Below are 26169 nucleotides of genomic sequence, written 5' to 3' on the forward strand. Positions count from 1 at the left end.
TCTAAAGTGAAGAAAGTTAGAAGTAATTCCCACAGATGACATGTGAACATGGTCACAAAGAACCAGGAATAAGCTCCTGTGAACTGAAAGAAGCGGAAAACCAACTTTAAATTCAACTCAAAGGCGGATTTTAACCAGAAAATTCACATTTTCTGAAAATTCAGTGTAGCTTGAAACCTGAGAGTAAAAATCTGTGTGTATGTGTGTGTGTGTGTGTGTGTGTGTGTGTGTGTGTGTGTGTGTGTGTGTATGAGCAGATTAATTTGAACTGAAAAGTGGCCCGTTGAATTGAAAAGCACTGATTGGATTAGTGATGTAATGTCGTTATCTACTTTCGCGCTCTGTTTTGTGTGTGTGTGTGTGTCTGTGTCTCTGTGTGTGCGTGTGTGTGTGTGTGCGTGTGTGTATTTCTGGTGTTGTGAGGACATGAACAAGGACTCGCTGTCCTCTTTGCTCCCAGAATGTGAATCATTAATGGTAGCTTCAAGACTAACTTTATTGAGGTTTGGTTTGTGTGTGTGTGTGTGCGCGCGCGTGTGTGTATCTATGTGTGTGTGTGTGTGAGAGGTCCTCTAAGGAGATGTAACCTCCTCTGGGCGTGTGTGTGCCCTGGGCTGTATTTTACCTGTCAACACGGCTCTGATGTGTTTGAGGAACCTGAAACCTTCGGCTCTCTCTCGACTGCTGCCAGGTCAGTCTGTCCTGAAGGGGGCGGTGGAGGCGGTGGAGGCGATGGAGGTGATGGAAGGTGATGGAGGTGATGGAGGGATCTCTGGCGCTCTCATAAAGTGTCCAGTTACTGTTCACAGAGAAATGATTGACTTACTTCCATCACGACAGGCTGCCATTAATTCAAACCTCTGATTTGATCAAACACGGAAAACAGACTGATCAAATCATTTGATTATTTTCATACTGTTCCACTTTCTGACTGAACATTTGTCTCTTCACCTGAGTATAACATGTTAATCTACTTTTTGTTGTCTTCTCACAGTAACTGAACATAGATTTCCTGAGAAAAAGTCCCGTCCTGGTCTCAGTTCATTCTACATTGCTGATGCAGTTCTTATTACGTCCACTAGAGGGTGTTGATCCAAACATCCAGCTCTGTCGGTCACAGGTGAGCAATTTGTTCTCTTCACAGTTAAATCGATGAGAAGAAAAACATTGTTTAAACCTACACTAAGGAACTTTTCAACCTTAATAAAACTTTTTAATATCTTTTGTGATGATACATCGACTTACAACTAGTTGAATGACCCCTCCGTCACGGGCTGAGGGCGTCAGTATTGCTTTCACTTGGACTAAGCAGCTGTGAGGAGGGTGGTAGGAACCCTGCACACTAAAAAACTCCAAATGTGCGGACTGCTTTACGGCATGCGTCACATCATGATATAACATTGTTTAGCCACCATTAGATTCATTACCTCGTCGTTATGCATCCTTCACACAGCCGCTGGAAACAAATGTAGGCGAGTTCAGTCCAACAGCACGCCACCGGGAGCAGCATTTTACGACGTCACGCGCTAGTCCTCATGGGAACTGTAGTATTCGTTCAGGCAAAACACTACTGCTTTTGTCCACTGGCGCCACCAAAATCAACGAAAACTGAAAGTTCCTTAGTGTTGCTTTAAGTTAGTGCAATGGCATTTGAACCTATTTAGGTCATTTAAGATCCATCATAAAAACTACACTGGATTCTTTACCTTTTTTTGGTTGTGACACTTTTTTTTTAAACCAACATCACCCTGTTTGTTTAAAGAAATAAGTGTACATTTTATTATTTATTGCATCCATTATTTTCATCCTCCCTATCTTTTTGTTCATCTCTACATTGCTGATGTCATACTTATTCGGTCCACTAGATGGCATCATAGAAAAATAAATGTCTGATTGATTTCAGACTGACATAAAGCTCGTTAGCTAACTCTTACTTCTATCTCTGATGGGTCTGTGTGACCATTTTCATCTCCTAATTATTTAAATGAACTGATAAAATGATGACTTCAAGCTCAAGGACAGGAAATGTTTTCTTTTTTTGTGCACGAGTGAAAAATGAAGTTTGTTTTGTGAATTGTTTCTGAGTAGCCCTTTTTCTTTTTATTGTCTTTAATCACTTGTTTATTTCTTAAATTGACCAAATTTTTGATCTCACAGAATTTGAACATGGAAACATCCTTGTATACATTGCTGCTGCCATTCCTGGTTTGTCCACTAGAGGGGGCAGTGCTCTAAACTCCACCCTGACAACAATGAAACCACTGACTTTGTACAAGTTTTAAACCCACAGTTATCCTAAAAAACACAGAAATCACTGATCCCAACATCCATCTCATCTCATTTCTGCTGCTGTCGTACTTTCTTTATCCAGAACATCATGTCACTTTATTTGAGCTGAAAACTTTTAGCAACTTCACTCCTAACATTGTTGCTGTTGTTTCCACTGCCGTCTCTAGATGTCGCACTTCCTCTGAACGTCTGAAATATGTGCTCAAAAAGACAGTTGAACCCACTGAAAAGAAGACCCGGGCCCATGTGGAAGCATTCGGTAGTAAAACAATGTGGTTTTAATTCATTGTTTTTGAGATGAGCCTCCTCTTGGGTGAAGTTTGCGAGCTGGATGGTTGGAACGAGCGCAGAGATCAGAACTCTGCTTCTCTTTATGTTTTTACTGCTGGGAGAAAAAGAGCTGGTAAAACGCCGTGAACCCTCTTCGTTGGAGACGTGTTGAGATGAAGAAAAAAAAAAGAAGGAAAAGTTGGGAGGTGGGTCTGTGGTGGAAACCTGAATTCACTCTGAACATCTGAGAGAGAGAGAGAGAGAGAGAGAGAGAGAGAGAGGGAGGGAGAGAGAGAGAGAGAGAGCGAGAGAGAGACTCTTCCTGCTTTGCTGTGGCGGCCTGCAGGCCAGGAGGAAGAGGAGGAGGAGGGTGATGGGAGGAGAGATGCCTGTGCTCCTCTCTCCGGTCGGGGATGATGGGAGGAGGAGGAGGGGGAGGGGGAGGGGGAGGGGGAGGGGGAGGGGTCTGTATCTGGAGATGGAGGGCTGGCAGGAATGTGGGAGAGGAACCCGGCGAGCAGTGAGAGGAGACGCACTAAATTTAACAAAGAGAGACGGAGGAGGGTTAAAATTAGTCTGCAGAGCAGCAGGAGGAGGAAGAGGAGGAAGAGGAGGAGCAGGAGGACACCGAGGAGCTGCTCCTGCTCCTCCTCCTGCTATCATCCCAGATATCTTCATGGTGGAGCGAACACTGATGGTCAGACTGCCTCAAACAGGAAGTCGGTTCCTTTCTGAAAACTTCACAATCAAAGAATTTCTCCTCAAAGTTGATGATTGTTTCACTGATGAAGAAACTTAATTCTGCAGAAAACAGGGCCTGATTAAAATGACCTTTCAACAAAATGACCTCCACAGCAGATTACTGGAAATGACTGAGGCAAAATGAATAGCACATCTTATTTTTAAGTTCATAAAAAGAAAATATTGCATTTTAATATTATTTCACATTAATTCAATATTTATGTCATAATTAGGGACCGAGCCCCGGAGGGCAAGGTGGCCGCAGGCCACCTTGCCCGGAGGGCAAGGTCTCTATTGTTATTCGTTCGTTTCTTCACTATTATTAGGGACCGAGCCCCGGAGGGCAAGGTGGCCGCAGGCCACCTTGCCCGTAGGGCAAGGTCTCTATTGTTTTTCGTTCGTTTGTCGTTCTCGTTCTCCTCTATTATTATACTAACGCCCAAATAAACGCCAATTTGACCCCCTAAACATGCACGAAAACTCACCAAATTTGGCACACACATCCGGAACGGCGAAAAATTCGATAAAATGGAAAAAAAAACAGCATCTGCTCTCTAGCGCCACCTAGATCCCGAAAAACGTCTAAAACAGACGCTACGGCCCGCAGGAATGTCGTAGAGAGATCAAACCAACGTTGACGCGTTCGTCTCATCAAGATCTACATTTCACGCGCTCACACGCCTGACCTAAATCCAACAGGAAGTCCGCTATTTCCCTTTCAAAGTAAAATTTTGATCAAAATCACTCCTCACGAAAAAATTATCTCCTCCGAGACCGTTTGTCGCACAGACATAAGAGTCACACGACGTGAAAGCGGACAAATTTCTCTACAAAACTTGTGAACAACTTTGTCAAAAGTCTGACGGTGTGGATTTTATTAGCGTACAAAGTTGGAAGTCAGAAATCCTGCCTTGCTCCGGCCCTCATCCGTTATAATGGGGAAAAAAGGAAAAAAGTCGCCTTTTTTCAGCACCTCAAACAAGTGGCGACTGCGGCTAAACCGTAACTCCTATCAACAAACCGAGCACATGGAAAGTTCCAGCAGGTTCTCCCGAACAAGATGATGTAACATAAGTGGGGAAAATATTATGATATATGTACGTTTACACAGGTAAGAAAAGGTGTGCGCTCTGCATTTTTTTTGTTCTCAGTTATAATGGAGCCGGATGGGGAAAAATCTCGCGCTTCTCACAAACTGAGGCCTCTACGGTCCAAACTAAACGTCTGACTGCTCTGAAAGACTCACCAACTGAAAGACAACAAATTTTCCTATCAAACGTGATATTTTTGTTCAGTTTTGCCAAACAGCAAAGGAACAAGGACCAGTTGTTTCCCCAAAAAAGACTTTTATTTTCTCCTCTTTCCACTCTAACTGAAATGGCCATATATGGGCATACAGTGCAGTTACACAGCTGACAGCAGCTGTCAATCAAACTCTGCCACTGCTTGCCTTCATTCAGTGACTGTCAAAAGCAGCTGGGAGAAGCTAACAACTCCATGTTAGTGGATGACTGATGCCACCAGCTCCATGTTAATGGATGGAACATGCTAACAACTCAATGTTAGTGGATGGGAGACGCTAACTACTCCATGTTAGTGGATGGGAGATGATAACTACTCCATGTTAGTAGATGGGAGATGCTAACTACTCCATGTTAGTGGATGGGAGATGATAACTACTCCATGTTAGTAGATGGGAGATGCTAACTACTCCATGTTAGTGGATGGGAGATGCTAACAGCTCCATGTTAGTGGATGGGAGATGCTCACTACTCCATGTTAGTAGATGGGAGATGCTAACTACTCCATGTTAGTGGATGGGAGATGCTAACAGCTCCATGTTAGTGGATGGGAGATGCTAACTACTCCATGTTAGTGGATGGGAGATGCTAACTACTCCATGTGAGTGGATGGCAGACGCTAACTACTCAATGTTAGTGGATGGGACATGCTAAATACTCCATGTTAGTGGATGGGACATGCTAACTACTCCATGTTAGTGGATGGGAGATGCTAACAACTCATTGTTAGTGGATGGGAGATGCTTACTACTCCATGTTAGCGGATGGAAGATGCTAACAATTCCATGTTAGTGGATGGGAGATGCTAACTACTCAATGTGAGTGGATGGGAGATGGTAACAACTCCATGTTAGTGGATGACTGATGCCACCAGCTCCATGTTAATGGATGGAACATGCTAACCACTCAATGTTAGTGGATGGGAGACGCTAACTACTCCATGTTAGTGGATGGGCGATGCTAACTACTCCATTTTAGTGGATGGGAGATGCTAACTACTCCATGTTAGTGGATGGGAGATGCTAACAGCTCCATGTTAGTGGATGGGAGATGCTAACTACTCCATGTTAGTGGATGGGAGATGCTAACAACTCCATGTAAGTGGATGGCAGACGCTAACTACTCAATGTTAGTGGATGGGACATGCTAACTACTCCATGTTAGTGGATGGGACATGCTAACTACTCCATGTTTGTGGATGGGAGATGCTAATTACTCAATGTTCGTGGATGGGAGATGCTAACAACTCCATGTTAGTGGATGGGAGATGCTAACTACTCAATGTTAGTGGATGGGAGATGCTAACTACTCCATGTTAGCGGATGGAAGATGCTAACAATTCCATGTTAGTGGATGGGAGATGCTAACAACTCCATGTTAGTGGATGGGAGATGCTAACAACTCCATGTTAGTGGATTACAGATGCTAACAGCTACATGTTAGTGAATGGGACATGCTAAAAACTCCATGTCAGTGGATGACAGATGCTAACAGCTCCATGTTAGTGGACTGGGCATGCTAACAACTCCATTTTAGTGGATGACAGATGCTAACAACTCCCATGTTAGTGTATGGACGTCTCAGTCGTGGGCTGGCGCGGAGGCTCGGTCCCGACCAATGCCGCTTGCGGCTTTAATTAGGGACCGAGCCCCGGAGGGCATGGTGGCCGCAGGCCACCATGCCCGGAGGGCAAGGTCTCTATTGTTATTCGTTCGTTTGTCGTTCTCCTCCTCCTCCTCCTCCTCGTTCTCTATTATTATACTAACGCCCAAATAAACGCGAATTTGACCCCCTAAACATGCACGAAAACTCACCAAATTTGGCACGCAAATCATGACCGGCGAAAAATTTTATAAAATGGAAAAATTGGCCCCATCTGCTCTCTAGCGCCACCTAGATCCCAAAAAACGTCTAAAACAGTCGCTACGGCCCGCAGGAATGTCGGAGAGAGATCAAACCAACACTCATGCGTTCGTCTCATCAAGATCTACATTTCACGCGCTCACACCCCTGACCTAAATCCAACAGGAAGTCCGCTATTTCCCTTTCAAAGTAAAATTTTGATCAAAATCACTCCTCACGAAAAAATTATCTCCTCCGAGACCGTTTGTCGCACACACATAAGAGTCACGCGACGTGAAAGAGGACAAATTTCTCTACAAAAGTTGTGAACAACTTTGTCAAAAGTCTAACGGTGTGGATTTTATTAGCGTTCAAAGTTGGAAGTCTGAAATCCTGCCTTGCTCCGGCCCTCATCCGTTATAATGGGGAAAAAAGGAAAAAAGTCGCCTTTTTCAGCACCTCAAACAAGTGGCGACTGCGGCTAAACCGTGACTGCTATCAACAAACCGAGCACACGTAAAGTTCCAGCAGGTTCTCCTGAACAAGATGATGTAACATAAGTGGGGAAATATGATGATATATGCATGTTGACACAGGTAAGAATTGGGGTGCGCTCTGCATTTTTTTTGCTCTCAGTTATAATGGAGCCGGATGGGGAAAAATCTCGCGCTTCTCACAAACTGACGCCTCTGGGGTCCAAACTAAAAGTCTCAATGATCTGAAAGCCTCACCAACTGAAAGACAACTAATTTTCCTATCAAACGTGATATTTTTTGTTCAGTTTTGCCAAACAGGAAAGGTACAAGGAGCAGTTGTTTCGCAGAAGGAAACTGTAATTTTCTCCTCTCTCCACTCTAACTGAAATGACCATATATGGACATGCAGAGCAGTTACACAGCTGACAGCAGCTGTCAATCAAACTCTGACACTCAATGACTTCATTCAGTGACTCAGGAAAGCAGATGGCAAAAGCTAACTACTCCTTGTTAATGGATGGGAGATGCTAACGACTCCATGTTAGTGGATGGAACATGCTAACAACTCCATGTTAGTGGATGACTGAAGCCACCAGCTCCATGTTAATGGATGGAACATGCTAAGAACTCCATGTTAGTGGATGGGAGATGCTAACTACTCCATGTTAGTGGATGGGAGATGCGAGCTACTCCATGTTAGTGGATGGGAGATGCTAACTACTCCATGTTAGTGGATGGGAGATGCTAACTACTCCATGTTAGTGGATGGGAGATGCTAACTACTCCATGTTAGTGGATGGGAGATGCTAGCTACTCCATGTTAGTGGATGGGAGATGCTAACTACTCCATGTTAGTGGATGGGAGATGCTAGCTACTCCATGTTAGTGGATGGGAGATGCTAACTACTCCATGTTAGTGGATGGGAGATGCTAACTACTCCATGTTAGTGGATGGGAGATGCTAACTACTCCATGTTAGTGGATGGGAGATGCTAGCTACTCCATGTTAGTGGATGGGAGATGCTAACTCCTGCTTGTTAGTGGATGACAGATGCTAGCTACTCCATGTTAGTGGATGGGATATGCTAACTACTCCATGTTAGTGGATGGGAGATGCGAGCTACTCCATGTTAGTGGATGGGAGATGCTAACTACTCCATGTTAGTGGATGGGAGATGCTAACTACTCCATGTTAGTGGATGGGAGATGCTAACAGCTCCATGTTAGTGGATGGGAGATGCTAACTACTCCATGTTAGTGGATGGGAGATGCTAACTACTCCATGTTAGTGGATGGGAGATGCTAGCTACTCCATGTTAGTGGATGGGAGATGCTAACTACTCCATGTTAGTGGATGGGAGATGCTAGCTACTCCATGTTAGTGGATGGGAGATGCTAACTACTCCATGTTAGTGGATGGGAGATGCTAACTACTCCATGTTAGTGGATGGGAGATGCTAACTACTCCATGTTAGTGGATGGGAGATGCTAGCTACTCCATGTTAGTGGATGGGAGATGCTAACTCCTGCTTGTTAGTGGATGACAGATGCTAGCTACTCCATGTTAGTGGATGGGAGATGCTTACTCCTCCATGTTAGTGGATGGGAGATGCGAGCTACTCCATGTTAGTGGATGGGAGATGCTAACTACTCCATGTTAGTGGATGGGAGATGCTAACTACTCCATGTTAGTGGATGGGAGATGCTAACTACTCCATGTTAGTGGATGGGAGATGCTAGCTACTCCATGTTAGTGGATGGGAGATGCTAACTACTCCATGTTAGTGGATGGGAGATGCTAGCTACTCCATGTTAGTGGATGGGAGATGCTAACTACTCCATGTTAGTGGATGGGAGATGCTAACGACTCCATGTTAGTGGATGGGAGATGCTAACAACTCAATGTTAGTGGATGGGAGATGCTAACAGCTCCATGTTAGCGGATGGGAGATGCTAACAGCTCCATGTTAGTGGATAGTAGATGCTAACAGCTACATGTTAGTGGATGTGAGATACTAACAGCTACATGTTTGTGGATGACAGACGCTAACAGCTACATCTTAGACAAAGGGAGATGCTAACAACTTGCATGTTCCTGGGTGGACGTCTCAGTCGCAGGCCGGCGGGGAGGCTCGGTCCCGACCAATGCCGCTTGCGGCTTTAATTATTATACTGACCTACCAAGTAAACGCAAATTTGACCCCCTAAACATGCACGAAAACTCACCAAATTTGGCACGCACATCATGACCGGCGAAAAATTTTATAAAATGGAAAAATTGACCCCATCTGCTCTCTAGCGCCACCTAGAAACAGTAAAATAGGCGCCACGGCCCGCAGGAATGTCGCAGAGAGATCAAACCTACGTTGAAGCGTTCGTCTCATCGAGATCTACATTTCACGCGCTGACACCCCTGACCTAAATCCAACAGGAAGTCCGCTATTTCCCTTTCAAAGTAAAATTTTGATCAAAATCACTCCTCACGAAAAAATGATCTCCTCCGAGACCGTTTGTCGTACAGACATAAGAGTCACGCGACGTGAAAGAGGACAAATTTCTCTACAAAAGTTGTGAACAACTTTGTCAAAAGTCTAACGGTGTGGATTTTATTAACGTTCAAAGTTGGAAGTCTGAAATCCTGCCTTGCTCCGGCCCTCATCCGTTATAATGGGGAAAAAAGAAAAAAAGTCGCCTTTTTTCAGCACCTCGAACAAGTGGCGACTGCGACTAAACCGTGACTCCTATCAACAAACCGAGCACACGTAAAGTCTCACCAGATTCTTCCGAACAAGATGATGTAACATAAGTGGGGAAAATGTCATGATTTATGTACGTTTTCACAGGTATAAGTTGGTGTGCGCTCTGCATTTTTTTCCCTGTCAGTTATAATGGAGCCGGATGGGGAAAAATCTCGCGCTTCTCACAAACTGAGGCCTCTGAGGTCCAAACGAAAAGTCTGACTGCTCTGAAAGCCTCACCAACTGAAAGACAACAAATTTTCATATCAAATATGATATTTTTTGTTGAGTTTTGCCAAACAGCAAAGGAACAAGGAGCAGTTGTTTCCCCAAAAAATACTTTTATTTTCTCCTCTCTCCACTCTAACTCACATTACCATATATGGGCATGCAGAGCAGTTACACAGCTGACAGCAGCTGTCAATCAAACTCTGACACTCAATGACTTGATTCAGTGACTCTGGAAAGCAGATGGCAAAAGCTAACTACTCCTTGTTAGTGGATGGGAGGTGCTAACTACTCCATGTTAGTGGATGGCAGATGCTAACAACTCCATGTTAGTGGATGACTGATGCCACCAGCTCCATGTTAATGGTTGGAACATGCTAAGAACTCCATGTTAGTGGAGGGAAGATGCGAGCTACTCCATGTTAGTGGATGGGAGATGCTAACTACTCCATGTTAGTGGATGGGAGATGCTAACTACTCCATGTTAGTGGATGGGAGATGCTAACTACTCCATGTTAGTGGATGGGAGATGCTAACTACTTCATGTTAGTGGATGGGAGATGCTGACAACTCCATGTTAGTGGATGAAAGATGCTAACTACTCCATGTTAGTGGATGGGAGATGCTAACTACTCCATGTTATTGGATGCAAGATGCTAACTACTCCATGTTAGTTGATAGGAGATGCTAACAGCTTGATGTTAGTGGATGCGAGATGCTAACTACTCCATGTTAGTGGATGGGAGATGCTAACTACTCCATGTTAGTGGATGGGAGATGCTAACTACTCCATGTTAGTGGATGGGGGATGCTAACTACTCCATGTTAGTGGATGGGGGATGCTAACTACTCCATGTTGGTGGATGGGAGATGCTAACTACTCCATGTTAGTGGATGCAAGATGCTAACTACTCCATGTTAATTGATGGGAGATGCTAACAGCTTGATGTTAGTGGATGGGAGATGCTAACTACTCCATGTGAGTGGATGGGAGATGCTAACAATTCCATGTTAGTAGATGGGAGATGCTAACTACTCTATGTTAGTGGATGGGAGATGCTAACTACTCCATGTTAGTGGATGGGAGATGCTAACTACTCCATGTTAGTGGATGGGAGATGCTAACAACTCAATGTTAGTGGATGGGAGATGCTAACTACTCCATGTTAGTGGATGGGAGATGCTAACTACTCCATGTTAGTGGATGGGAGATGCTAACTACTCCATGTTAGTGGATGGGAGATGCTAACAACTCTGTGTTAATGGAAGACAGATTCTAAAAGCTTCATGTTAGTGGGTGGACGTCTCAGTCGCTGGCCGGCGGGGAGGCTCGGTCCCGACCAATGCCGCTTGCGGCTTTAATTTAATTTACAATTTAATTCTTATTATACATTTAAATTAGATATTCATAATATTTATTTGTTTGTTTTTTTAATTAAAAAATACACCTTTATGTTAGTTTGACTTTTTAAAATGACTGCATCTAAAATCCATTTGCTTTCAAGTTTAAAAACAGCTTTTTCCTGGATTTAAGATTTTGTTAAAATTTTAACTTCACGTTTGCTATTTTAAGATGAAAAACTTTCAATGCATTTACTGTGAGATAATTTTACTTAAAATGGCTTTAACTGACTTTCTAAGTGTGATGTTAGAGTTTACAATAAACATTTGAGGATAAAGTGATGTAATTTAAATGGGTGATTAGTCACTGATTTATTATTTCGACTTTGTTTATCATCAGTTTCTCACATGGAAGGTTTAATATTATGCATCTTAATTTCTTTTTTGATTAAGTCTTTAAAACGAAGCGTAATGAAGGCTAGCGGTGTAGTTATCCTGTCTGACCAGAGTCGGCGCTGTAGGCTGTTTATGTAGTGAAATCACACAGCCCTTTTTTTTCTTGTTTCATGTAAACAGACACCAACATGCAAGCGAAGTTCACCGCTTTCACTTTGGAAATGTTGTGTAAATGGAGCCTCGAAGTGAAACATCTTAAATCATGAGGAGGTTCATATTTTACCTCGGGCTTTTAAAAAGTACAAAAGTGAGGAAAAAAAGTAAAAAGCTACTCTTATTTAGTTTACAAATGTGTATAAATAGTCTGCCTTTAATCTTGGTGATTTTATAAAAGTGTTTTAAAGTCTCTGAAACCTTTTTTGAGGTCATTTAAAAATCTTTAGGTATTAGAACCTTTCAAAAGTATTTTAAAAAGTCATTTAACTATCTTTAAGAGTCTTTAAAGTCTTTAAATGCCTTTGACATTCTTGAATGTCCCTCTGGATTAATAAAGGTTCCATTTGTCCGTCCATCAGGAGACTTTCAGTATCCTTTAAAGTGTTTTAAAGTGATCTAAAAGTCTCGTGGTTTGGAAAACAAAAGCTTTCAGAGCGTTGATTACATTACCGACACCTCCCTGGAAACAGTGGACCCCCCCCCCCCACACACACACACACCACACACACACCCTGACGGTTGCATCCTCCTCTTCCTTCTTACCCCCCCTTCTCTCCAGATCTCGCGATACCTCCCGTCCCGCGCCGTTCCCCCCTCCCCGGAAGTCTCGCGATAGCGGCGGGCTGCAGCGTGAGTGTGTGCGGATGGGTTTTTCTTATCTCCGAGCACCTTCAACTCAACGTGGACGATAAAACAAACGCCCCTGAGTTGCTCGCGCACGTCCCAATCCAGCCATCACGCGCAGGCGGGGTGGGGGGTGGGGGGGGGGGGGGGGGGGGGGGGGGGGGGGGTGAACTTTATCACACTTTGTGCAAGAAAAGAGAAAAAGATAAACTAAAAGGAGCGTTATGTTCCCTTCAGTGCTCGAACTCGACGCGTAAACGTGCTTAAAGTGAGTTTCAGTGACATTTGGTGGAGTTTTATTTGGCGTCACGGGGATGAAGAGAGTGGGATTACTGCCCCCCTCCCTCCCCCCTCCTCCCCCCTCCCTCCATCACGGCTCGGTACCGGGGGAGAGGAGGACGGGAAGCAGTAATCCAGAGATGCTTGGTGGCCACGTCCCCTTGGAGACTGGAGAGACAACACGTGATGAGCTTTACTTATCAGGTTTAGAGAGAGAGGAGGAAGACGAGGAGGAGGAAGGAGAGAGAGAGAGAGAGAGACAGAAGGAGAGAAGGAGCCGAGCCGCCGGGATTCAACTCATCTCCCGAGAAACATTCTCTCTTTTTCAGCTACTTTGTTTCCTCTTCTTTCCTCCGGGAGAGGAGAGCGAAGGCACGGGAGGAAGAGAAGCAGCGAGGAGGAGGAGGAGGAGGGGGAGGGGAGAGGAGGAGGAGGGAGGAGGAGGAGGAGGAGGGAGGAGGAGAAGCCGGAGTAAAGTTTGTCCAAGTTTGCACATCCCTTCGGAAACGCCATTTTGATTCCTCTCCTTTTCGGAGCGAGTTTGCAGCCTCTCTCTCTCTCCCTTTTCTTCTTCTTCATCCCCCTTTTTTCATCACCCACCGTCGGCGCCGTTCGCCGTCGTCATCCTCATCGCCCCCACCTCCACCTCCACCACCGCCACCACCACCACCACCATCATCATCATCATCCTCGCCACGATGTCTCGGCGCAAGCAGCCCAACCCCAACAAAGTGAAGCGTAAGTCCGCGTCTCCGCCGGCCTCTCTCCGTCTCCATCGCCCCGCCGCGCTGCCGCGGTGCCGCCGAGCAACCGGGCGACGACACGGCGAAACTCGGGACCTGTTGCGGGTGTGTGCGCGTTTGGTAAAGTTTGAGTCGAGATGAGAGAGGAGGAGGAGGAGGAGGAGGAGAGGAGGGGGACTTTTTTTCCTCTCTCTCTCTCTCTCTCGCTCTCCTCTCCGCGTTGCTTCCTAGTTTGATGCGCATCCAAGCGGTGGAATTCGTCTCTTCCTCATTCAGGCTGCCTGAGCAAACTTTCTGCCTCCGCTGCGGTAAAACTCACACTCTCCTCTCAGCGTGCACGGTTCTTTAACTGTAGTTTTTTATTTATTTATTTATTTTCTAAAAAGTCCAGCCGCCCCCACCGCCGCCGCAGCGGGGCTGTTGTTCGGCGGGTTTTGCCCCCGCGGGGGAGGGTGGAGGGTGTCGGGGGTTCAAAGTCTGCCCTCCGCCGGAGTGGAGCATCCATATCTCGGGTGCACTTTGGTCGGAGCCTCGCTGCTCGTGGCCATGTGTAAAGCTGCCCAGCTAGCAAGCTAACGGGGGCTAGCAGCGGCGCTTCCGGTTTGGCCCTTCACAGTAAAACCCACCTGTTGCTTTTCTTTCTGTGCGTGTTCGGGGTTTCAGCTTCTCGTTGCATGTTTACGTCTTTTCAGCTGATTTGTGGGAATGTTCTGGGTGTTTGTTGAGATGAGGTTTCGCCTCGGGATCTCCATCACGAGGATCAAGGTGACTTTCAGCTGAGAACGCAGCAGTTTATCGTTTTGATGCGGTTAACTCGGCAGGGTTTGATGCCTCTGTGATGAAAACACACTTGCGTGCAGAGAACAATGTGCTATAAAGGATGTGGAGAACGCTGACGTGTGTGTGTGTGTGTGGACAGAAGACCAGGATGCATTGCTGTTTTGCAGGTGACTCCCAGCTGTTAAACCCCCGAGTCCCAGGAGAATGTGGACTGGGAGCTGTTGCTATTGTCCATCTTCTTGCACATGTGCAGAAGTTGTTCTCTGCAGGCGTGGAGCTCCTGCTCAGCAGCAGCACTTCTGAAAAGTTGTCTTTCCTCATTTTCTCAGAGAGATTTGCAGTATTTCCATGAAGATGTGTTTTCAGTGGCTCTGAGCATCACTCGTATATTTTCACTTGTGGCCTGAATTGTTGTTTTTAGATGGTTGCTTGTTGCTGAGACGTAGTTTTCCTTGTGATGATGCAGTGACGTGTATCTCTACCTACAAAGCATGACGAAAACATGTGAAGTCTGATTCTACTACCTTTTAAAGCAAAAGTGGCAACATGTCGTCATCATTGGCTTTGACGTGCAGGAATCCTCATGCGCGTCAACAATGACTTCCCCTGTTGTGTTTGGTGTGACGGTTTGAATTATTGCATTGTGTTCCCGGCATGATGCGTCCGTAGTGATGTTTTTTGTTCCCAAAACCCTCTTAAGCGTCAGGAAGCAATATGAAACGTGCTAAGTGGGGGCTGGTTTTATCCTGAGTGATAGGTGCAGTTTCCAAATGACACGTTTAAGTATTTATTCTTCTCAATTTTACCGTTAAAGCAAAGATTAATCAAATGACTCTTCACTGTGGCATTTCTTCAATTGGATGGCGAGAGGTTCAAGTCCTGAATTCTGGTATTTAGTACATATAAAAATGCTCAAGTAAAAACTGTCTTGTACAGAGTATTAAGAGTAGTTTAGTAAAGGAACAAATGTGAACATAAACGATAAATGAGTCATTGCTCCGTGCATGCACATATGATATAATAAACACATAAGTTTAGAAAAATAAGTGACTTCTTTATGTTCAGGTTATTTTCACGGGGCATAAGGGTTGATTTTATTTTGATAGTGACTTCTGCAGACTTCCGGTGCGGAGCGTCCTTCCTGCCGCGCGCTTGCCGCTGCTGCGGTGACCTTGCCCAGACATTTTTAGCTAAAAAGCGCCCCGTGGTGCTTGAAATACCCCCCCGGCGGAGCGTCGAGGCTCCCCGCGGGGCTCCTCCGCTCCCCCCCCGGGACGTCCCCGCGGCTCTCCGGCCACTTTTCCGCCGCTTTCCGGACACTTTTCCCCCCGCGGAGCCGTGTGTTGACGCGCCGCGGCAGCATCGACGTGACGCCTGTTGCATCCACCTCCTCCTCCTCCTCCTCCTCCTTCCTCCTCACTCCTCTTTTCTCTCTTTCGACATCATCCGACGCTTTAACTTCCATTTTAACCTCGAACCCCTCCTAACTTCTCCCTCTTTAACTCGCTTCCGGCCGCGGAGCGTCGACTTTATCAACTTTTTTTTTTTGCGCTCGTCCGTTAGCCTGGAGGCGGTGTTCCGTGTTGGTACAGGAGGAGGAGGAGGAGGAGGAGGAGGAGGAGGATGCTCCTCTCCGGGCTGCTCAGTAACTCCATAACCGGGTTTACTGAGTCACGGACAGTCGGTTATCGCGGCTGCGGGTCAATGATTGACGGATGGCGAAGTGAAGAGATGGAGGCAGAGAGGAGGATTAGGTTTCTCCTCCTCTTCACCTCCTCTCCGGTCGGACTGCTTAGATTATGGTTGTGAGGGATTTTCTGTCCATGCTAAGTCCTGTTGGTTTCTATTAAAGTCAAGATTAAAACTTCAAAGTAAGAAAATAGTTTTTACTATTAGCTGTGCCTCTGCTGTTAGCGAACTAAACGCTTCTCACTCATTTAGTGACTTCTCTCCTGTTTACTGCTCTGATGAGGATTTAAGTTGGTTTTCTGTAGCTTGAGTTCCACAAAACATACTCAGCATCGCTGTATCCTTCATTGAACTTTACTTCTTCATAAGTTTGTTGAAGATTTTGCACATTCATAACCTTGACATGAGCTATTGTTGTTAGTGTTAAAGTAATTTTATTGAATCTGATCCGTTTCCTGTCATTTTCAGGAATGTGATCAATCACAACTATCAGATGCACAAAGTTTAACTCCAGTCCAAAAAACTGTTTATTGACTGCTTGAAAGTCAGAGAGCGTACGGCTAATGTTAGCTGGTGGACAGATTGGATCTCATTTTAATGTGTCTGCACTTTATTTTGGAGGGTTTGGGACTCTTTGTTCAGCTCACAGCATCACTCTGAACTGGACTGTTTGTAGTTTTCAGCCAGTTTGTAACAGTTTTCCTCCAGTTCTCTGGAGCAGAGGTGATCTTCTGTTTGTTAATAATACACTCGTGCCTTATGTACGCCACCTTTGGGTGTATATTTAATGTCTGTCATTCATTTCTTTGGCGCTCTGAAGCGTGTTTGAGTCAATTCCTGGTGTTTTTCCATGAAGTGATGCTGCTGCGGCTGCTGCTTCACCTCTCGGTGGATGAGAGCTGCTTTTCCGGTTTGACTCGACTCTCTGTGTTTCTGTTGGCGCCCGTCGGTTCCTCGGGTCCGTTGTTCTGCTTCGGTGCAGCTGAGGGGAGGGTTCTCCGTGCACGTCTCCGCGTGTGTTTGTTTTCTGGATGAAATGTGGTGTTTGCTCACATGTTGTGTGTTTCAGAAGTCTCTCTGAAAAACTTCTGAGTCGCTCGCTCTGCGATAAAGCGGTGTGTTCCTGCTGGGTTTGGTCCTCTCCTCCTCCTCCTCCTCCTCCTCCTTCCTCTCCTGTTGGGAGGAGGAGGAGAGATCCGGATGAGCAGTTAGCATTCCATTACGAAATTCAACACTGAGGCCGAGCTGGGCCCTCGGCGACAGGAGCTCATCTCTCTCTCTCTCTCTCTCTCTCTCGCTCCTCTCTCTCTCTCTCTCTCTCTCTCTCTCTCTCTCTCTCTCTCCTCTCTCTCTCTCTCTCTCTCTCTCTCTCAAGGGGGAGGTGCAGCTCCTCCTCTCACGGAGCAGGAGGTGTAGTGAGGAGTAAGAGGATGTTGATGGAAACATGTTTGATTCTTCTTTGTTCTCATCCTCCTCCCTTCATTTTTCCACTCCCCCTCTCCATGCTCCTTCTCCTCCTCACTCCTCTCTTTCTGACTTTTCTCATCTTTCCATCCATCTTATTTCTTTTCCTCCACCATCATCTTCCTCATTCACGTCCTCCTCTTCCTTCCATCTTCGTTCTTGTGGTCCACCTCATCTCTCCTCTCTTCCTCACATCTGTTTTCCCCTCTCTTCACCTCCTCCTGTCCTCCTTTCCTCGGAGTTGGACCTCTCTCAGATCCTCCAGGACAACCGTTTGAAATGCATCAACTCGCTGCATTATGAGAGAAAATGTTGTTTTGTCAGTTGAAGCATTGTTTAAGTGACAAAGACCAGTGGTGTTTCGATTGAAGGACGGCGGCGCTGTCAATCGCTGAATTATTTCCCGGATTGAGAAGTTTTCATCTTTTTTCAGACGATCAGAGCTGCGAGCGTTTTCAAGGCGAATCTGAAACATTTCAGAAACACAAACATCAGACTGCCAGACGACGGTAGATGTGTGAAGAGGTCATAAACAGCAGGTCGGCTCCCTGCTGTGTTTGGAAATTCCTCCAAATGCTAAACAGAGGATGAAGTTAAATTTTCATGAGTTTTTTTTTAATTCATAAAGTGTTCTCCTCTGTGTTTACAAAACAGGTGTATTCACCTTTATTTCATGCCTCTTTAACTTGTTGTGAAGGCATCTGATTGGACAGTGGGCGGAAGTGTATTAATATCTACAGGAAGTAAACAAACTCCACTTCCTGTGTTGTTTTCGTTCTTTCTCGATTAACTTTGATGTCACAACTTGAAAAAGTTACACATTTCTTATTCTTCCATCTATCTCTCTTTTTATTTAAAAACATTCTTCTAAGAACTCCTGTTAAAAAAAACATCAAGCTTGCTTCAGGCAGCCATATTGGAATATATGCATTATAGTGACGGGATTTAAAGTCGGTTAAAGGTTTACATGATTGAGGAAGTGAAACACGACTGTCTCATAAACAAGATAAAGTATCTAATCATCAATATGTAGTTGTATCCTGTGATCAGTGAAGCACGATTGTTCTGTGGCTGTAGCTCCTCCCCCATTTACGATTCCCTGCCATCCCCCTCCCCATCGGACTCATTGTTCAATTTTCTGAAGACACTCAAGCTCCTCCTCACACACTCAGCGTCTGCATGTCTGAAACATTCACTGTATGCAGATGATGCTGGAGTGAATGTTAGTAAATGTTCACTCAGGAAGAGAGGAGCTGTTGAATTCTAACCAGCACTGCAGGAAGATGACCTCTGACCCCTCAGCCCGCGTCGCTGAGCTGTTCCGTGGACGTTGTGTGTTCCGGATTCAGATGGAGACGAGTGTGTTTCCAAATCGTCGTTCTCTGGAACAGTTTGTTCTCACTTGTAAATGTTGTTGTGTAAACAGCCTCAGATACAAAGGTCTGATTCAGAGAGCTGGATTTAACCAGATCAAACAGGATTACAATAGTTTTGATTGGATTAATGCAAATCAGAGTCGTCGACTGATCGGCTTCATTGATAACAGGCCGAGAGTCGTTCAGCCTCCAGTGAGGAAAGTTTAACCATGTCAGAGTCTCACTGCTCAGGTTTCTGCTCTTTCCCTTCTCCTCCTTCATCCTCCTTTCCCTCTTCTCCTCCTGCCTCTTCTGCATTTCTCTCCTCCATTTCTCATCTTTCATCATCTCATCCTGGCTTTCCTCCATCACATCTTTCTTTCTCTGTTCCTGCATCACTTCCTCCTCCTTCCTCCTGTTTCTCTTCCTCCTCCTCTTCCTCTTGGTTCTCCTCATCATGTCTTCCTCCTCCTTTCCTCCTCCTTCTCTTCCCGTCCTCCTCCTCTTCCTCCTTCTCTCCTCCTGAACATTTTATATGCTGACGGTCGATGATGTAGTCGCTGATTCTCATATAGACACAAAGAGTGTGTTGTGTCTTTTTGTGGGGAATGAACACACACCCGCACACAGACACACACGCTCACACATCTGTATCATAGTTAATTTATTCATTATGATCAAATTTCATTTTTGTTTTTTGAAAGAAATATTTTTTGCTTTCTATTGTGTGTTTTTAATTACATAAATATATTTAACAGAACTTGAACCTAAAATAGACTCAATTGTTTAAAAATAAAGATATTTTCATTTATTATATTTAAATCTATCATATTTAATTAAGTTTTTAAATTTATTAATATGCTGAATTAAACAAGATGTAATTATTGCAACCACTAAAAAAATGTAAAAAAAGAAATAATTGGTGTATATAGTCATTGTCTGCATTAAAGATACTTTTCAAGTCAATTTAGTATTTTTAGTTTCACATCTAATATTTTTGACGCAAGATGATACTAGTAGGAGGATAGTATTAACAGTTACTAATGATCAGTGATTGGTAACGTCTGGCTGGAGTCAGTAAAGATTAGTCTGGTGAGAGTGTGTGTGTGTGTGTGTGTGTGTGTGTGTGTGTGTGTGTGTGTGTGTGTGTTTGTGTTTGTTAATTGGGTGTATTCTGTGGGTTGCTTGTGTCTTTGAGGAGACTGAAATGCGGTCGTTAATTAAAAGCCACCCTGAGATCAGCAATGCCTACACACACACATATGCGCAGCTCATTAATACAAACACACAAACACACACACCTTTCTTTCCCGCAGCGATGGCCGCCCTGCGAGTCATTCTACTGAAACTGCGAGGAGCCGATTTGTAAAACAAAAGCTGGAGGCGGGCGGGGGAGGGGGAGGGGGAGGGGTGGGGGCAGGAGTCACACACCTCCAGGTCTGGCCAAAAGGCTCACCGCCCTGCACCACCTGCAGGACGTCTCCCTCCACTGAAGCTGTGCGTCTAAACGGCATCGTTTTGTAAACAAGCAGCGGTTTCCGTGGAAACGGCAGAAGCTGTCCGGACTCTCTGGAGGCCGCCGTTGTTGTTGTTATAGTCCGTCTGCTCGCGCATGTGTAGAAGAAGTCTTTATCACGGCCGTGATGCGCATGCTCAGCAGTTACATTTCTGAAAAGTTGTGCTTTCACGGTTTCCATGGAAACCGAATCAGTGTATTTTCATAAAGTTTAGTATCTCCTGTTAAAGTCTTTCTCAGTCTAACTTCCTGATTCACTTCCCAAAGTGTTTTCTCCATCTGGTTTCCTGCTCGGGGGTCATTTTGTGTCAGTCGTCTTCTGGCGTCTCTTGTTGCGTCCTGAACCTGTTGTTGAAGTGTATACGTCGACACGGCGCTGGAGTTTTCATGTCGGCGTCACTGCTGACCGGCGCTCAGTTTTCTCTTAATCTTGAGGGTTTTCATGAAGCGGCTGCCGCAGTTGGTGACTCAGCGAGTTTGGCCGATCTGCCGAGTCATCACATGTGGACGTTTTCTCTTCTCAGCACCGATTGACCGAATGGAAAATTAATCTCATCTGAAAGGAGGTTTTGAGAATGTTTAGTCGTTTATGAAGAGGGAGCAGTAAAAACGCATCTTCACTTTTTTTGAGTTCCATGAATAAATACAGACACTAAGTACAATAGAAATTGTTTTGCCATGGATTCAGGACTTATAAAGTAAAGAAGTTTATATTTCTTTTTTAAAAATTTTGATAAGTTTCTCATCATTCCCATGAAGTAGTAAAATGCACCAAATTTTATAAATCTTTAAAGTATTTAAAAATGCTGTAATGAGATGCTGTTATGGTAAATGAAACAAACGTTTCACTGTGAGATATCTAGATTATTCAAACATACTTTGATATGTAATTAATTTAAAAATAAAACACTTTGCCCGGTTTTTTTCTGGCGAAACAAAAGTTAATCAAAAAAATCATTTTATAATAATTTGCAGCTATTTTTACAATTACTCCTCCAAACATGACATAGTGTAATCATTTCTTTTCAATTTTATAACTAACTTGTACAGATTATTGTAATTTCCTCTTTAGTGTTTGATTGTTTTTGTATAACTTTAGGTAATTTATTTATTTCTAATTTTGTTTTAACAGAATTATCCAACCACAGCAAGGCTCAAATGCACCAGAATCCATGAGAAAAACTATTCGGTTTATCAAATAAACTGCAAATTTGTGGATGACGACATGTTAAACCTGAACAAACAGTGAGGAAAAATTCAAAGTGACGCCTGAAAACTGAAGTCTGAGACGGCAGGAGTGCGAGATGAGTGTCATCTGAGAGCCGGGGTGAATGCCTCCTGAAGTAGGACACACACACACACACACACACACACACACACATGCACGCACACAGAGTGGAGTGTGTCGTTTGATGGGTCTCCTCCCATGAAAGTGTGTTTCTGTGGGACAGTGTCACAACACACACACACACACACACACACACACAGCAGGACTAGTTTGTGGTCAGTGTTTTTAAATTTAGCCCAGCCTGCTCACACACAAACACACACACTTTTGCATATATATATATATATAGTTGTGAGGACACACGACTGTGGAGTGACTTCCCGGGACCTCTGAACTCCAGCGGGATCCCACAAAGACGGACCCTCCGCCACACACACACACACACACCGCCATCTTTATATAGCAGTGAACATGCTAAAGTTAGAGCGAGTCAACACTCCAGTGTGTTCGTCTTGACTTCAGCCTTCGTGCTCCTCCGGCTCCTCACCGCTTCATTGATCACTGATTAACCGGCCGACCAATACGAACACAATGAGAGCAAACCCGGCCGTCAGTCCTCGGCGTCGTTGATGGAGTGTGTGAGTGGAAGCGTGCACGTCCGTGATGAAGGGTTAACGGGACAGCCAGAGGAGAGGAGAGGAGAGGAGAGGAGGAGATGGAGGAAGTGCAGGAACAATGGCTGCCCTCTCTCCTCGCTCCATGTGAAGCCTTTATTATCAGAGCGCCGGCGTTACGTAACGCCCAGAGATGTTGTTCATCTGCTGCCGGACTTTCTGCAGAACCGGAGGGAACGCGCCGCAGCCAGCAGCTCCACATACGGGAACAGACAAAAGATATCAACGAATAAAACACAAGATGCTTGGTCAAAAAACTAATCCTAAATAGTTCAAATATATTTGAATCTGCAACTTTTCCTTCTTTGGTTTGACATAAAGTATTTTAAAATGCCTTTTTACAAACAGAATTCTTAAAATCAGTTATTTTTTTTTAAAAATTCTTCACATTTTAACGTGACTTTTCTGCTTCAAGAGGTTTAGCAAGACCTTTGCAAAGTTTGTTCTCTTAATCAAGCATATGTTGTAACTTTTAGATAAAATGCGTAAAGACAGTTCTAAACAGTTTTTTAAAAGAATGTATTAAAGTTAGTAAAAGCTTTTTAAAAAGTGTTTAAAATTCACAGTTTTGTTGAAACAGCCACATTGTATTTTTGGGAGAATCTTAAAAAAAAACTTCTGTTGAATCAAATGAAGTCCAGTGAAATGTTTGAACGGTGGAAACGCGCTTTGATAACGTGGAGAAAGTGGAAACTGAGTTGCGTTTGCAGGTTTATTGGCTGCGGACAAGCCGGGTTACGTAAACACAGCTCTGTAACGAACCCAGGGGTCAAGGCCGAACGCAGAGAAACGGCGAAGCCGTGAAGTGAAGTCGCTCTGAAGTCGGCCACGTCTCCGTGACGCGACCCAAAGTGAGGTTTGCACCACATTTGACGAAAGCAGAGTTGAATTATTCAACATTGTTACCTCGTTTTTTTCACATTTTAAGAGCAAAATGTTTCCTGTTGGACAGCGGAATAATGATGAAATGACGCGTTTGGCTGATTTCAGCTTGATGAAGTTTCCATGGAGTATTACTCTGCAGGACCGAGGTTTTGTAGGAATCCTGGATTCAGACGGATGTTGTGGCCGTGGGGCCTCGCCGCGACGAGCCGCTGCCTCTTTAAACGCAGCACTTTTTAAAGGCAGTTTGGTCTTTAGCACACAAAGTCATAAAAAAGCTGAGATAAGCTTCTGTGAGCATCCTCCTCCTCCTCCTCCTCTTCCTCCTCCTCCTCCTGGCCTTCATCTCCTCAGCCCCCCCCCCCCCCCCGCTCCCCCCCTCCTTCCATCCGTTGTGACATTCTTTCACAGTCGAGCTGCTCGGACTTCGGACTCGCAGTCAATACGGCTTTATTTGCTGCGAACAGGGTGAAGGTGTGTGTGTGTGTGTGTGTGTGTGTGTGTGTGTGTGTGTGTGTGTGTGTGTGTGTGTGTGTGTGTGTGTGTGTGTGTGTGTGTGTGTGTGTGTGTGTGTGTGTGTGTGTGTGTGTGTGTGTGTGTGTGTCAGCCATCACATCCCTCCCTCCTTCTCTCTCTCACACACACACACACACACGGTGGTAGTTAGCCTCACAAGCTGCTTATCAGCAGGGCAGTCTCACCACACCCACACACACACACACACACACCACACATACTCAGCGCTGCTGGCATCCCATACAACAGGTCTGTCCTACATACACCACCTCTGCCCCTCCCCCGCCTCCATCATCCACCCATCCATCCCTCCGTCCTTCACTCACCACACACACACACACACACACACACCTTTACCTTGATGCTGGAGGAATTTGAGTGTGTTACAGCTTGTGTGAAGTTGTATCAAAGTGTTTCATCAGCCTCAAAGTTAAGATTTGAACTTTTCCTCTGAGGTTCTGAGTGAAGAGTTTGTTTTTTGAGCGTTCCTGCAACAGAAGGACGAAACTGATGAAGTCAACAGGAATCTTTTGAAACAGACGAGGGGAACGTTTCCCCACCTGTCAGTCCAGACCGTGAAGTTAGATTATTTTCATCTGTGCTGGATCACACACACACATACACACATGTTGAACAGTGGATGAAAGTTTTCAGCATAGGTGAGGAAATGGTTAAAACTCTCCCTCTCTGACCCCCCCCCCCCCCCCCACACCTTTGCTGACTCAACAGTTTTGAGTCGGCTGCTGCTGAGGAAGAGGAGGGAGGAGGAAGAGGGGGAGGGAGGGGGTGCATGTAAATAAGAGCAGTGAAATCAACCATTTACCTCCAGCAGTCACTTCAGGAGTGTGTGTGTGTGTGTGTGTGTGTGTGTGTTTTGTTTTCCTCATTTTCCTGAAAGTTTTTTTTTTTTTCAGAACCGTGTTCTTGTTTTGTCTCCTGGTTTCCTTTCTTCTTCCACATCATTCCTCCTTTCATCTGGCCGTCCGGCTTCCTTCTGTCGTTTCCTCCTGTCGTCACTCCGTCTTCTTTCCTTCTCCCTCCTCTCCGTTCGTCTCTCTTTTCCTTCGTTCCTCCTCTGGTTTCACCGGGTTTCATCTCATGGCCTCCCCTGCCTCCTTGTTTCCTCTCCTTCCTTTATCTCCTCGCCTCTCTGCTCTCAGATTGCCCTGCTGTGTTTTTCCATTTAAATCTTTCGCCGTAGTTTTTCTTTGTGTCGATAAAGCAGCTTTTGATGAATCTTTATTGGCACCGTCAGCGGTGACAGTCGGCAGCTTCCTCCCGTTGGGCGTCGCTGAGCAGCAGCATGTGAATGGCCTCCATAATCCCCATTAATCTGACTGTTAGCTGTAATCTGACACACACACACACACACACACCTACCCTCAGCTGTTTGTTCTGCTAACACGAGACACACCTCGTCACCATGGCGACCGCAGCACTAACATGCCCCCAGTTTTTCTCTTTTACCTTTGACACACACACGAGGTGACGTCCTGAACGTGTGTGTGTGTGTGTGTGTGTGTGATGGAGGAAGACTGTCCTGGAGTCTTCCTGCATTCAGGGTTCCTGTCGGTCCCTGAAGGACCGATGGTCTGTCTCTTCAGGTCTTTGACAGTTTCTGATGGTTTCTAAAGGTTTCTATGATCCTCCAGAGTCTCTGAAGGCCACCGGTTGTCTCTGGCTGTAAATATCTCAGAGTCTCTAGAGATCTCTGACTGTCTGTACACGTCTGTTATCATCCCTGAGTATCTACAAGGATTTCTGAAAGTCCACAACAGACTCTGGAAGGATCTAGAAGACCTTTGCTGTCTCTAAAGGGCACAGGAAGCCTCTGAATGTGCCTGAAACACTTGTTAAGGTATCATAAAATATCTGAAGGTCCCTGAAAGTCTCCAAAGGCTCCTGGAAGATCTGAGTCTTCAGCAGTCCCTTCAGGATCATTTCTGAAGGTCTCTGGTGATATTTAACAGTCTCCAGAAGCTTCTGACGGCCTGTGTCTCCAGTCATCTATGGAAGCGTGATGGTTGGAAACATCTTCTGATGTTTCTGACGTGTTGATCGGTGCTGGTCTCTGGTGGTCCGGTGGTCTGTTGGCCTCTGGACAGTCTCCTGATGATGTCAAACATTTATTGGTCCCTGATCACTTCTGATGGTCCTTTTCAGTCTGGATCTCTGATGATTTGTGACGGTGTGTGATGGGTATCAAGTGTGACTGGTCTCTGAGGGTCCTGATGGTCTCTGAGGGTCCCTGGTGGTCTGTGAAGTTTTTGATAGTTCTCGTGTCTCTGATTGTCTGATGACAGCTATTGTGATAGCAGCAGAAAGCTGCTAAATCAAGAAGAAAGTGTGTGTGTGTGTGTGTGTGTGTGTGTGTGTGTGTGTTTGTGTGTGTGGTGTGTGTGTGTGTGTGTGTGTGTGTGTGTGTGTGTGTGTGTGTGTGTGTGTGTGTGTGTGTGGTGTGTGTGTGTGTGTGTGTGTGTGTGTGTGTGTGTGTGTGTGTGTGTGTGTGTGTGTGTAAGCACGCGCACACTGATGTTTCCAGACATGATGTCGACTAATTATCGCTCTGTTTAGTGTTACT

The 26169-nt window shown here is 45.1% G+C and overlaps 1 protein-coding gene across 2 annotated transcripts in view; it reads left to right on the plus strand.

Moving 5' to 3' along the window:
- Positions 1 to 13158: 13158 nt before the first annotated feature.
- Positions 13159 to 26169, plus strand: part of rreb1a (ras responsive element binding protein 1a) — a 49632-nt gene continuing 36621 nt past the window's right edge. For both annotated transcript variants that reach the window (XM_030099013.1, XM_030099014.1), the window contains exon 1: positions 13159 to 13479. The gene's annotated coding sequence lies outside the window, so the exon portion shown is untranslated. The remainder of the gene's footprint in view (positions 13480 to 26169) is intronic.

Source organism: Salarias fasciatus, chromosome 9 (genome assembly GCF_902148845.1).
Source record: "Salarias fasciatus chromosome 9, fSalaFa1.1, whole genome shotgun sequence".
NCBI classification, from domain to species: Eukaryota; Metazoa; Chordata; class Actinopteri; order Blenniiformes; family Blenniidae; genus Salarias; species Salarias fasciatus.